Source organism: Triticum urartu, chromosome 4A (genome assembly GCF_056163025.1).
Source record: "Triticum urartu cultivar PI428250 chromosome 4A, HENAU_Tu73, whole genome shotgun sequence".
In the NCBI taxonomy this organism is placed as follows: Eukaryota; Viridiplantae; Streptophyta; class Magnoliopsida; order Poales; family Poaceae; genus Triticum; species Triticum urartu.
Window position 1 is genome coordinate 69,487,447 of NC_141876.1, and position 9,356 is coordinate 69,496,802.

A 9,356-nucleotide genomic window follows, 5' to 3' on the forward strand; every position below is an offset into this window, starting at 1 on the left:
TGATAAAAAATAATTTTTGATGTGGAATGCTACCTAGCATAATCTTGATCATGTATCTAATCATGGCATGAATATTAAGACACGAGTGATTCAAAGCAATAGTCTATCATTTGACATAAAAACAATAATACTTCAAGCCTACTAATAAAGCAATCATGTCTTTTCAAAATAACATGGTCAAAGAAAGTTATCCCTACAAAATAATATAGTCTGGCTATGCTCCATCTTCACCACACAAAATATTCACATCATGCACAACCCCGATGACAAGTCAAGCAATTGTTTCATACATTAGTAATCTCAAACCTTTTCAACTTTCATGCAATACATGAGGGTGAGCCATGGACATAGCACTATAGGTGGAATAGAATATGATGGTGGGGGTTATGTGGAGAGGACAAAAAAGGAGAAAGTCTCACATCAACTAGGCGTATCAACGGGCTATGGAGATGCCCATTAATAGATATCAATGTGAGTGAGTAGGGATTGTCATGCAACGGATGCACTAAGAGCTATAAGTGTATGAAAGCTCAAACTGGAAACTAAGTGGGTGTGCATCCAACTTGCTTGCTCATGAAGACCTCAGGCGTTTGAGGAAGCCCATCATCGGAATATACAAGCCAAGACTATAATGAAAATTCCCACTAGTATATGAAAGTGAAAGCACATGATACTCTCTCTATGAAGAACATGGTGCTACTCTGAAGCACAAGTGTGGTAAAAGGATAGTAACATTGCCCCTTCTCTTTTTTTTTTTTTTTTTGGTAGGCTTCTTTGGCCTCTTTTTTTTATTTGGGCTTCTTTGGCCTCTTTTATTTTGATAACCTCACATGGGACAATGTTCTAATAATGATGATCATCACACTTTTATTTACTTACAACTCAATATTACAACTAGATACTAGAACAAAGATATGACTCTATATGAATGCCTCCGGCGGTGTACCGGGATGTGCAATGATGTAGCGTAGCAATGACATCAAAAAATGGACAAGCCATGAAAACATCATGCTAGCTATCTTACGATCATGCAAAGCAATATGACAATAAATTCCCAAGTCATGTATATGATGATGATGGAAGTTGCATGGCAATATATCTCGGAATGGCTATGGAAATGCCATGATAGGTAGGTATGGTGGCTGTTTTGAGGAAGATATAATGAGGCTTATGTGTGACAGAGCGTATCGTATCACGGATTTTGGATGCACCGGCGAAGTTGGCACCAACTCTCGAGGTGAGAAAGGGCAATGCACGGTACCGAAGAGGCTAGGAATGATGGAAGGGTGAGAGTGCGTATAATCCATGGACTCAACATTAATCATAAAGAACTCACATACTTATTGCAAAAATCTATTAGTCATCGAAACAAAGTACTACGTGCATGCTCCTAGGGGATAGATTGGTAGGAAAAGACCATCGCTCGTCCCCGACCGCCACTCATAAAGATGACAATCAATAAGTAAATCATGCTCCGACTTCATTACATAATGGTTCACCATACGTGCATGCTACAGGAATCACAAACCTCAACACAAGTATTTCTACTAATCCACAACTACCCACTAGCATGACTCTAATATCACCATCTTTATATCGCCAAACTATTGCAAGGAATCAAACATATCATATTCAGTGATCTACAAGTTTTATGTAGGATTTTATGACTAACCATGTGAATGACCAGTTCCTGTCATCTCTCTAAATAGATATAAGTGAAGCAAGAGAGTTTAATTCTTTCTACAAAAGATATGCCCATGCTCTAACAAGTATAAGTGAAGCAAAAGAGTATTCTACAAATGGCGGTTGTCTATGTAAAGAGAAACAGGCAATCCAAGCTTCAAATGATATAAGTGAAGCACATGAAGCATTCTATAAAGCCATACTCAAAATATATAAGTGAAGTGCATAGAGCATTCTAGAAATCAACCAAGGATCATCTCATACCAGCATGGTGCATAAAAGAAAAATGAAAACTAAATACAAATGACGCTCCAAGATTTGCACATATCGCATGAACGAAATGAATCCGAAAACATATCGATACTTGTCGAAGAAAGAGGGGATGCCTTCCGGGGCATCCCCAAGCTTAGACGCTTGAGTCTCCTTGAATATTTACTTGGGGTGCCTCGGGAATCCCCAAGCTTGAGCTCTTTCCTCTCTTCCTTCTTCTCACATTGAGACCTTCTCGATCATCGAACACTTCATCCACACAAAACTTCAACAGAAAACTCGGTAAGATCCGTTAGTATAATAAAGCAAATCACTACTCTAAGTACTATTGCAAACCAATTCATATTTTGTTTTTGCATTGTGTATACTGTAGTATAACTTTTTCATGGCTTAATCCACTGATATAAATCGATAGTTTCATCAAAACAAGCAAACTATGCATCAAAAACAGAATCTGTCTAAAACAGAACAGTCTGTAATAATCTAAACATTCACCATACTTCTGATACTTGAAAAATTCTTCCAAAATTAGGAAAATTAAAAAATTTGTATAGCAAGACATTTCAAAAAGAATAAGAACCGTTTGACGTTCCAGTAAAAAATGAAAAATCGCGCACTACAGCCAAAGTTTCTGTCCTGCACCGTACAAACCAACAAGCATCGTAAACATCCTAAAGGCAAACCTTGTCACATTATTTTTATAATACAATGGAATTGTACAAGGGGATAATTATTTTTGTTGAATGGTTTCTGTAATCAAGATTCACAAAGTTTCTGTGAGCATGAACAAAGTTCAAGGCTAGCTCCCACTTCAACAAAGCTCGTCTTTCTCACTTTCGCTTTTCTTTTTGAAAATTTTTTGGGTTCCCCTCTTTATTTTTATTGTTTTTAAACTAAATAAAAGCACTCAACAGAAATAAATGACTTTCTAAAAGTTCCGGGTTGTCTCCCTAGCAGCGCTTTCTTTAAAGCCATTAAGCTAGGCATATAGTGCTCAAGTAATGGATCCACCCGGATCCCAAGGTATATCAAAGCCAATTTTAATTAACAATGATTTGTAATTTAGTAGTGAGCACAAAGCAACATATATCATGTAATGAAGAAGTCTAAATCTCTTCCTATGCATCGGCATGTCATAAAAGAACAATTCATGCACACCTAGTAAAGGCCAATACATAGCATAAGCAGTTTCTTGCAATTTTATTGTGTTGGAAACATAGAGAGGTGGAGATATAGTTCCTCTCTCATAATAATTGCAAGTAGGAGCATCAAGCACATGCATATTATATCTATCAAAATCATCATGTGTAGTAGTATAAGGCAACCCATCAATATAATCCTTAATAAGGGTAAGCTTCTCCAATATAGTGTAGTTGGGAGAATTCAAAAACATAATACGACTATCATGCGTGGGTGCAATAGCAACCATTTCATGTTTAACATAAGGAACTATAGCAAGTTCATCTCCATAAGCATAATTCATATTGGCATCTTGGCCACAAGCATAACAGGCATCATCAAAAAGGGATATTTCAAAGGAATTTAAGGGATCATAACAGTCATCATAGCAATCATCCTTCGGTAAGCACGAAGGGGAATTAAACAATGTATGAGTTAAAGAGTTACTCTCATTAGAAGGTGGGCACGGGTGATCAATCCGCTCTTCCTCCTTTTATTCTTCGCTCTCCTCCTCATCTTTTTCATCCAATGAGCTCACAGTTTCACCAATTTTTCTTCCATAGATTCTTGCAAAATATTAGTATCTTCTTGGACAGCGGGGTAGTCCTCAATATATGGTTCAACATAGGCATTAGAAGCATAATTATCATAGCAATATTTAACTATGGAAATTTTTTTAGATTTGTAAAGAGTAGCATCATACGTTTCAATCAAAGAAGCAATTTCATAAGCACCCTTAAAAGCAACAAATTCTTCAATTTGTTGAACATCATAGTAACTATAAACACCCTTAGCATCCGAAGATACGATTCCATTATCACTAAACTCACATTGATAGGGAAGGTGTTTCTTGGGGTTTTCAGAACAACAAGTAATATCATATATTTCGCATAAATTCCAAGCATAGCATTGCAAATGATGAATTTGACCCAGTAAAATTTTCCCTTTTTCAGATATTCGGTGTCGCACATAACAAGCATGCTCATCTAAAGATTTGCCCTCAACTAAGCTAGTTGGGGTTTCAGCACGAGACTATAGGGATCGAAGATGATCCAAGTAATAAGCTTCAGTAGTACGATAGATTTTGAGTGGTTCTTCAACCATTGGTTCAGTAGGTACAACTAATTTTTTTTGGTATTTTGCGTTTCCTACCCATAACTAAAGATAGAAAACAACTAAGAACAACAAATAAAATTACTTAGTGATAAAGCAAACAAGCACACATGACAATATTCACCCCACGCTATTGCTCCCCGGCAATGGCGCCAGAAAAAGGTCTTGATAACCCACAAGTATAGGGGATCAATTGTAGGCTCTTTCGATAAGTAAGAGTGTCGAACCCAACGAGGAGCTAAAGGTAGAACAAATATTCCCTCAAGTTCTATCAACCACCGATACAACTCTACGCACACTTGACGTTCGCTTTACCGGAAACAAGTATGAAAATAGAATTACTTTGTAGGTGTTTTTGGATAGGTTTGCGAGAAATTAAAGAGCACGTAAATAAAAAGTAGGGGCTGTTTAGATAAAGACACAACTAAATTAGTTTTAGTAAAGAGCTTTTTGTCACGAGAAAGTTATTTGTCCCTAGGTAATCGATAACTAGACCGATAATCATTATTGCAATTTTATTTGAGGGAGAGGCATAAGCTAACATACTTTCTCTAGTTGGATCATATGCATTTATGATTGGAACTCTAGCAAGCATCCGCAACTACTAAAGATCATTAAGGTAAAACCCAACCATAGCATTAAAGTATCAAGTCCTCCTTATCCCATACGCAAACAACCTACTTACTCGGGTCTGTGCTTCTGTCACTCACGCCACCCACCATAAGCAAATCATGAACATATTGCAAACCCTACAGCGGGGATCCCTCACGCTTGTGCGACAAGGAGAGCACCATAGGATAGCACCAATAATAAAACATGCAACTCAAACCAATCTTGATCATCAAATAGCCCATAGGACAAAACGGATGTACTCAAACATCATAGGATAGCCATACATCATTGGGAAATAATATATAGCGTTGAGCACCATGTTTAAGTAGAGATTATAGTGGGTAAGACAGAGGTTACACCGCTTCATAGAGGGGGGAAGAGTTGGTGATGATGGCGGTGAAGTTGTTGGTGAAGATTGCGGTGATGATGATGGCCACGGCAGTGTTCCGGTGCCACCGGAAGAGAAGGGGAGAGGGGGGCCCTTCGTCTTCTTCTTCCTTGACCTCCTCCCTAGATGGGAGAAGGGTTTCCCCTCTGGTCTTTTGCCTCCATGGCGTGGGAGGGGCAAGAGCCCCTCCGAGATTGTATATGTCTCTCTGTTTCTGCGTTCTGTTGTGCTGCCCTTTCACCCTTTCTTTTATATCCGGAGATCCGTAACTCCGATTGGGTTGAAACCTTCACCCAGATCTTTTTCCAAAAATTAGCTTTCTTTCGGCCAAAGTAGAGCATCAACCGCCTTACGAGGGGCCCACGAGGGTGGGGGGCGCGCCTGCCTGTAGTGGCCGTGGGCCCTACCCTCGTGGCCACCTCGGGCACCGTCTCGCGTTGATTTTCTTCCCAAAAATCACAAATATTCTAAAATAATTATCCGTCCGTTTTTATCCCGTTTGGATTCCGTTTGATATGGATATTCTGCGAAACCAAAAACATGCAACAGACAGGAACTGGCACAGTGGCACTGGGCACTGGATCAATATGTTAGTCCCAAAAATTGTATAAAAAGTTGCCAAAAGTATATGAAAGTTGAATAATATTGGCATGGAACAATAAAAAATTATAGATACGACGGAGACGTATCAACACCCAAAAAGGTTGTTAAATGTCCGGTTGAAAAACTAGAATTTAATTCGTTAGCAATAACTTGTCAGAGCCTTTGTTGTAGTGAACATTGTTGGTGCAATGACTTGCCCCCTTGGGTTTTGGAGATGTTTGTCAGAAACAGTAAGGGAATGATTTCTCTTTTAGTGCACACAGAGAGAAATAGTCCATGACGCAATTCTTGGGCTCACACTGCAAAATCTCGCCAGCGAAGATTTGGGAGGCCCATGTCGAGCCAAAGTGCAAACTGTTCTCTTGGCTCCTACTCCATAATAGGATCCTGACTGCGGATCGTCTGGCTCTGAGAGGGTGGCCACACGACCCAATATGCTAGTTCTTCAGGCTCTTGAGAATGCCTCCCACCTATGCAAGGACTGCCCCCTCGTCTTGGCCGCCCGTCAGCTTGTGTTTTCCTTGGTGGGCACCACGCCATTCCCTGGCACATCAGATACTTCAATTGAGGATTGGTCGGATGGCGGGCTCAACGACTCCCATGCCAATCTTAGCAGCTTTCTCATATACGTCATGTGGAATGCATTGAAGGAGAGGAACCGCCGCATTTTTTACGGCAAGAGGATGACTTACATCGAGGTCGCTCACATGGCTTATGAGGACATTCTACAATGGACTTTAGCATTTAGCCTTCGCGTGATCCGGAACTATGAGAAGTTGGCAGGCGGTCTATTTTATTTTTTTTTGGGGTTTCTGGCATGTACCCTCCGTAAACATGTCACTCTGTACATTATTCCCTCTTTTCAATGAAAATGCAGTGCTCTTATCGATTACTCAAAAAAGAAAGAAGCTGTAACTTTTTTCTTTAGTTCTGACTATTCCCCTTACGTCCCTCCATTAGTGTTTTAGTTTCACTTTCCCTTCCCATAGTCTATAAGAAAGGTCGCTCCTCTTCTGTAGAAAGACACTTAATTCCCAACACAAAGTGAGACAGTAGACCACCGAAGCTCTGTCTCTTGCGCCCATGTATGGTAGAGAGGCAATCAGGTTTTTGGGGAGCACTCTAGCGTGACTGCTGGATTTTCCTCCTTCATGGTTGAGCAAGACGACTTCCCAGACAAAGACTTCTTCCCTGACGTCGGCCACCCCATCGGCAACATGACGAACGACACATATATATTTTTCTGTCTCTCTCTTGTTAGGGATTGCATCTGTCTACTACTTTTATCTATTGATATGGGGATGGTGTTCGTCTGTCATGTACCCAATTGTATGACTACTTACATCACTTTGCTACTTGATTCAATTATCATCTCTATTATGATTATCACGTTTTATCTACCTTTTTTGGATTTAACTTAATGAAAAATTGCTCAAATATTCAACAATCCGAAAACCTGGTATGTGTAGGCAATTTTCTTCAATTTCTTTTGCTGCAACTCCCAAACCTCCTCCGTTTGAGGCTAATAATTATAAGAGATGGCATGGCAGGACATTTCTTTAGCTAACCACCATGAACTTTTTTTGCGCCTCCAAGGGAAAGCCAGAGGAAGCACAGATAATTTTCTTACTGCTGGTATTTAGGAGAGATGACCATGGGATCCATTTCTTCACCATCCCTGGCAGGACCATGTTGTTGTGGCAGCATACTACCCCCAACTAGATCTTTAGAAGATAAACACCGGTTGTGACCAAGCCAAGCTAAAATCAACTAAACCAACAAGCAGAGGAATAAAATATCACAAGACAACCAAACTGGAATCTCCTAGCAAGGACTAAGAGACGAGTTTCGAGATTATAGAACACCTAAACAAACAAGAAAAAGGAGCAGTGCAGATGTTGATTGTGATACCATGTTGTCCCCTTCCTGTTCCATCAACCGCTCCGTCTACACCATGGGGACATCATAAGCATGAAGACACTATTTATCTGCAGTCCACTTCAAGAACAACTGCTATATGTTAGAACTAAACAACCAGTGAAAACCGACTACTGATGATCAGCTGTCATCGTTCACAGTAGCTTCACGCTGGCGCCCGTGAGAGAATCGATGACAACCTTGACTTTGACATGGTACGTCTGGTCTCTCCACATGGAGACAGACACCGTGGGGACGCCCCGGAACAGCAGGCGCTCACTGAGCACCTTCCCGATCTTGGCCACGTCATGCTTCTACTCCATGCCCGGCCTCAAGATCTTCTCATGTGAGCTCGTTGCACACGCGATAGTCGCCCGATGGCGTGTGGATGATCTGGGCGCTCACAATTTTTTTTGTGAAGTGCATCTTCAGAACATAAGGCATCAGGAACTTGGTGATTGTAGGCGCCCTAGTTGGCGCAGGGATAACCATTTCAGCTGCTCCCTCCGTAAACAAATATAAGAGTGTTTAGTTCACTACTTTAGTGATCTAAAAGCTCTTATATTTCTTTACAGAAGGAGTATGTAGTTAAGGATTAAATTTCCAAAACCACCACAATTGCATCGCGCAGTGCAAAAATCATTGTTTTCATAAAAGTTTGTCGAAAATACTGATTTTAAGTAATTGTTTGCTGAGGACACTAAATGCCTAACTGACCGCCGCTCAGCAGGAGGATGATATTCACTTATTTTTCCTTTGTGACTTTGCTAGAGTAGCTTGGTTTTCTTCTCCTTGGTTTCTTAGATCTGACACTCTGATTCAGGGCCATGACTCAATGCATTCTATTCTCGTTCATCTTGTTTTGATGGGTCATCCCTATGCTTCCTTGCAAAATGTTTTGAATTTCTTATGGTGCATTTGGAAAGCTAGAAATGATTTCCTATTTGAACGTAAAAGGCACCTTCCTTATCAAGTTCACATTGTTGCTGCTAATATGGATTATGCTTCATGCGAAAAATCTTTGCTCCCTTCTAACAATAAAATTTGCGCTAATACTCAACATGATTTACATGAGATTCCCGAGCAAGGGCAAACTATTAAATCTAATTTGCCGATCAATGGAGCTAAAATCTTTTCAGATGCAACTTTTAGATCTTCAAAAATTTCAGGTCTTCCCCAAGGACAAGTGAGGACAGGTGTAGGAGTCTACTTTTGTCCTCCTTCCTCTCAGGGAGAACTTAATATTCAGGTTCAAGCTTCAGCGCCTCCAACTTCAACTCCTCTTCAAGCAGAAGCTGTTGCTCTCACATGTGCAGCTCATTTGGCAATCTGTCTTAGTGCCCAATCTTTTTAACTAATTGTCTCCGTCTTGCCTCAGTGGTTGCTTCCAGTAATATTGCTCATTCTGCTGCTCCTTGTAACATTAGAAAAGAATTGGCGTCTTTTGTTAAATCCACTTCTAATATAAATTCGTAAGTGTTTCATATTTCTAGGAATTTGAATGGAGTGGCTCATAATATTGCTCAACAAGTTTACCAGTCTATTAATGCTCCTGTTCTGGCTTGTTCTTTTCACTCTCATGCATCTGATT

At 40.2% G+C, this 9,356-nt stretch overlaps 1 pseudogene; it reads right to left on the minus strand.

Annotated features, from left to right (window-relative positions):
* Positions 1-7,920: 7,920 nt before the first annotated feature.
* On the minus strand, positions 7,921-8,257 carry LOC147974828 (uncharacterized; annotated as a pseudogene).
* Between the last annotated feature and the right edge of the window lie 1,099 nt (positions 8,258-9,356).